The sequence below is a fragment of the Argiope bruennichi genome, chromosome X2 (genome assembly GCF_947563725.1).
Source record: "Argiope bruennichi chromosome X2, qqArgBrue1.1, whole genome shotgun sequence".
NCBI lineage: Eukaryota > Metazoa > Arthropoda > Arachnida > Araneae > Araneidae > Argiope > Argiope bruennichi.
The window spans coordinates 44,081,029-44,087,028 of record NC_079163.1 but is presented as its reverse complement, the minus strand read 5'-3'; positions in this window follow the sequence as shown (position 1 = coordinate 44,087,028).

The window sequence follows — 6,000 nt, the reverse complement described above, 5'->3', positions numbered from 1 at the left end:
AAATTGTAAATGTAGACAGGAAATATTTTATTTTTTCAGTTCACTTCGCTATCCTGAAATGAATATATTTCACCACAAATGTATGTAACATTTTTTTTTTCTTCTTATTCATCGCTTTGCAAAATATACATTTGTATAAATTTACTTATTACTTTGTTAGTTAATTCTCTTAAAGTTGATATTTCAAACTTTACCATAAATTATTAGTGCTTATAAGAATGTTACAACTATGAAAAGTAATAGCGAACATTGTTACTTTTCCCCATATTTCACCATTTCAGGGAAACCATTAAGAATATGAGGGTATTCAGTTATTTCCTTAGGCTCCGATTAAACATTTAGAATCCCTTACGTTTCTTGGGCCTTTGTTTTGGCAAATTCGAACTTCCTGAAAAGTTAGAGATTAGACTTTCCTAACTGAAATCTAGAGATGCATAATCCACGATTTTTTGAATAACAAATAATTTTGCTATTGTTATTTTTTAATTTTTGTTCCAAATATCTGTTATTTAAATCATAGTTTTAATTAAAATTTATTAATTAGTATTAAATACAAAGTTTATTAATTGTAATTAATACTAAATTTACTAATTTAAGTAACGTGCCATTGAATTAATTTATCCATTTCAGCTTACTTCTTCAATTTGATTTTTTTAAACTATTTATTTAATTTTTTTATTGGAGTAAACAATTTTCAGAAAAAATTTGAATTATATATATAAGTCATTTCTTAAAAATGTTGACTTTAGTTCTCTATTCTACCAGCAGATGGCACCAGTAGTAAACAGAATATATGCAATCAAAGTCATATCAAAAGGAATTAAAAATGATCTTTATGGAATAGTGCATCGTCAAATGCGAATATCGGAAAGTCAAGGTCACTCCCATGAAGTGTCTCCGCACTTTCCAGTGAAGCCTCACACATTCCAGCGAAGTCAAGGCTCCGATAAATTTCAGTGATATGCAATTCAATGATACGATAATTCCAAGAATAACCGGTTCGTTCACTTTAGTGGGTAAGGGACTTTCCCTATGCATGATTGAACTCTTGTTCGAGAGCTTCCATTGGACAGATCGTATCGATTGTTACATTCTAATGAGATCCAAGACCTGTAATCGGAATATCACCATTAAGATCGTATCAAGAATTTGAATCACACTCCTCTTTGAAAAGTATTGATCACTGGTATTTGTGACTTTTTGACATTGGTTACGTAATTACCGCTCGTAAAATATTCGTCATTCCTACTAAAATCAGGTAATTTTTTTTAATTTTAATTATTTGTGTGAGCAGTTTTATGTAGCAAATTCTCATAATCTGACAAAACATTTTATTATTGATAATTAATATAATAATGATATTTCAGTTGAAAATCAATAAAAGAGTTTTTTTTTAAATATTAATAACAGACAACATTATTATATTTTGATCAAATTAATTTCATAATTTCAAACTAAATTTCGAAAACTTTAAAATGAAAAATAATTTTAAATGCCCTTTTGTTAAATAAATTTTAAGTTATTTAAGGTTTTAATCAGTTGCAATAATCAATATTATCATGTACTAAAGTGTTCCATTCTTCTTTCTAGTTAGGTGATAGTTATTGGCATTTACCATGAACTTTCGTGGCGGAGCAAGAAAAGATTTTACTTCGTTTTTTACACAGAAAACAATGAAAGGAGTTGCTTAGAGGGGAAAAAAATAGAGTCTCAAGTCACAAATATTCCTATTACTCTAGTTTTTAGATAACATTAAATAATTATTTAGACCGTACGATATAATTTTCGATATTGATAAGTTCTCTACGGACTGCGGTGTTCCTCAGGTATCGTTCTAATCATTTAATTACGATTGAAAATTCCCCGGTCCATATAAACACAGACATAGAATAAATTCTAAACGGGATGTCAATTTTACTAAACGCACATGAATCCCTTTCTGAATCGCGAAATTTTAATAATCTTGTTCTAGTGAAATCGATAATGGTCATCTCTGTGTCTTATCTTTCTTTGAAGAATTTCTGATTAAAAATTTATTGAAATTTCAAGAGGATGATCCATAACTTACGGCAACATATATTTAAATTATTCAGTCTAAAATTTGGGATGTCAAGACACTTGGTTTAAATGTTGGAACCATTGCGAAACTGGAAAATAATTATTTCGCATTTTAATATACTATTTAGTACCATTTGATTCAGGTTTTCTTTTCTTGTTTGAAATTATATCAGTTTTGGCGAAAAAGAATTTAGAAAAGTTTGCAATCCTTCTTGGTATTTGTACATATAATTGAATAATCCCACATCTAATGAGTTAAATATCGGTTTTAATTGAAATTAATCAAAAATGCAATCATTATGAAATTCAATTAAAAATAAATTTTTTTTTCTGGACCAAACTATACTCTGTCTAATTTCTGTAGGCGTTTCAAGGACACTCGTTTTCCCTACTACTCTTTCTTTCTCCTTCTGCGTTGCCATGGTTTCAACAAGGCTTTTTTTTTTCCACGCCAGTACGTTTCAGTAAGGACGTTAATTTAGAAGTACCTTACAGATGTGTAAAAAAAAAAAAAAAAAAAAAAAAAAAAAGATTGACTCTGTTATCTGCTTTAGCGCTGCGACGCAGACAACCAGTAACGAGGGAGAAAACGTGACCTTGAACCGCCTACAGAAAATACATAGACTATAATAAAAGATGCATTGTATCTAGAGAACGCTAATATCTGAAGGTGACCCTTCAGAGTCTTCAGGCGGGATTCATAATTTCTTTCTTTTTGAATGAAATGTAATATGTATTTCTAATCGGTTTGAAATGAGTGTCCTTAAAATGCGGAGTCATTCAAGGTGTATTTTTTATTAAGATTATATTAACTTATATATAGAAATTTTCACGGAGAAATTAATAGTTAAAACCTTGCTGTTTTGTGTAATGCGGCATTTTCTGCAATAAATTCCTTTTTTTTTTTTTTACCAGTTTAAATTAATGCTACTTGAAAAAAGAAAATGTTCATTGATTACATTTCTTTCTTTCATTATAATAAATATTCTGTTCTTTCACTATATATCTTTTCAGCATTGTATTACTTTAAGTTCAAAATGTTTGATTTTCTTTTCACCATATTCAGATAATTGAGGATTTTAAATATACCTACTATTGGGCCCAACTGCAATATTTTAGACATCGATCGTATAGTTGTCTCTGAATCTGTTGTAAAAATCCATGGACTGTGTGTATTCTCTATGGATGCCAGTTATTATATTGGAATAAATTCTACGCTGTCGGTTATAGAATGTTGAGTTTTGGACTGATTATTCGTACATTAGCATGAGACTAATTTGAAAAATTAGCCAAAATATAAGTTTAAATGATCCTGCTATTGAATTCTTTCTGTAAACGCAGTTACTAGAAGGATGCTAGTGATTCGAAAAAACGATGATTATATTCTTCCACAACCAGGAAGGCATTATGATTATATACAGAACAAATATTCAGCGTATCTAAACTTTCCTTATTACTGAATATAGCATTGTTTTAGAGAGAAAGTAAATAGTTTAAAGTAAATAGTTTTACTTTCTTAGATGGCTTTCTAGTGCTTCTTCGAGATATATTAAATGTTCAGTTTCTCAAGTTTTTCCCACCTTTTTTTTTATAGAATCAAGGTTGCAACTGACGACTAATTAAAGTGAGCATTCTTTTGCATTATTAGTAAATTTCTTTGAGGTTATGATAATTGGATGATGTACTACTAGAAAAATAATTGAATGTGACAATTTTTAAGTAACAATTTAAAAGTAATTTAAAAGTATTTATTAATTTAAAAGTAAAGACAATTTAAAAGTAAAGAATTATTTTAAAATGCTCTGTTAAGAAGAATGAAATTAAATATTTTGTGGATTCTTTGTCTGGATATGTTGCTGAATGCAACTCTCCTAAGACATTTTTATATTAACCCTTCTGTTTATTGAGGGGACTCTTAAATCTCATTGTTCGTATGTCATTCAGCATTAATATAAATACTTTGAGAGCCACTGGTTCATTATAGTCCAAATTCACAAAGATTATTTTCAGTTCATGGATGGCTGTTAGTTAACTTGTCCCTTTTTTTCCTTCATTGTCTTAAATCATTATCAAATCACTTATTTGATCAAATACTTTTGTAATATTTTTTATATATTTAAAGAAACATGTACAGTGGTACCTTGCGTAATAGGCGTAATTCGTTCCAGAATCTTTCTCGAAAGAATGCTACATCCTTGTTGCGCACTAATAAAAAAAAGAAAAAAAAGTATTCAGAGAAAACCATTTAAAATAGGACAATCTGTTCCATTCAAGAAGAAAAAAAAATATTAGAATATAAATTACTATTTTTAATGCATGTTTTTTTCACAAGAAAACTGTCTAAAGACATTTGTTTTAGGATACGCTTCGAAATTTGACAAAAATGAAGCACAGCATTATTCGTAAATTAATTAGGAGTGTGTATAGCTACTACCTTATCAGGGTGATAAGACAGTAGCTTTCAGCATTTCCTTTATTTCAATGGAAGGCTGCTGATCTGTTGAAGCTATTATTTTCTTCTTTCCGGATCAAATCTCCTCTGCAATTTCTTGCTCCTGGTACAGAATACACTTCCATAAGTTTTTCAGGAGTTCTTTCTATATTCTTCCGTCAGCTCAATGATGTCATTGCTATCCATCTTTGGCCACATAATCTTGACTTTAATTTTTCAGAAAAAAAAATAATAATGCGTATGCCTAAAATATAATATATTTCTTTTCCATAATTCAAAGTCAGATGTATAGGAAAATTCATAAAAATTCCATCAGAATACCATTAAGATTTAGAAGAATATCGGTATTGAAGCAAGTTGAATTTCAGTTCTTCTCGAAAAGAAGCAAAAAGACGAGAGGTTCCCTATAAAAATCTGCTTAGTTTTGATTTAATAAGAATTAGGATTTTTTTTTTTTTTTTTTTTGCACTATAATCCTGTTTCTTTGTTACATTTTGTCGATACCACAAAACATAATTATTATATCACACATCATAACTAAATCTTTAATTTATTGTTCATTTGGTGTCAAATCATGCTTGGTTTGTAATTTCGCTATAATTCAGCTTTATTCTATTGCAACATAAAGATATATCTTTACATAGATTACATATTCATTTGTAACTTGAAATAAAAACTGATGTTCAATACACATTTTCATTTTTCAATTCTTGACAAAAAATACATTCTGCATTTTATTTACACAACTGTTGAATAATTGTGTGAATATTTAAAAAAATTATTTACAAAATACTATCATTTCATTTGATTTATAGCATGATGATTCTAATTTTTATTATACAGTACAACATGACAAAATTAACTTGCATAATTATTATTTCACACATCCTTGATGACCTCATTTATAGTTCATATGGTGCCTGAACTGCATTCGGCTATTGATTTCTGCTTTGAAAATTCAGATTTATTCAATTGCAATATAACGTTTTCTCACCATGTAGTTTACATATTCATTTGATCTTGGACTAAAAACTGATGTTCAACACATATTTTAGTTTTCCAGTTATTAATATAAATAGCATACTCCCACTGTCTTGAAACAACTGTTTAGTAGTTGTATCAATATTTAAAAAATTATTTACAAATTATTTTGATTTCATCTTATTTACAGGACAGATGAGTCAACTTTTCATTATTTGGAGGCAAAATTTCTCTTGAAATTATTCATGTGTTTTATTTTATTTTTTTTTAAATATTTAGAAATAAATTCTTCTCTCTTTTAATGGATTTGACTGCAAACTGCAATATACTTGTTATATTTTATTTCATATCAAGGATCATAAATGATTGACACGAATATAAAATTGAACTTTATATCATTGATATCTAAATAATTTGATTGACTTTGCATCTAGGTCAATAGATTGAACTAATATTTTAAAAATATATTTACTTTTGATTTACTAAGTATTTACAATATTAATTATTTT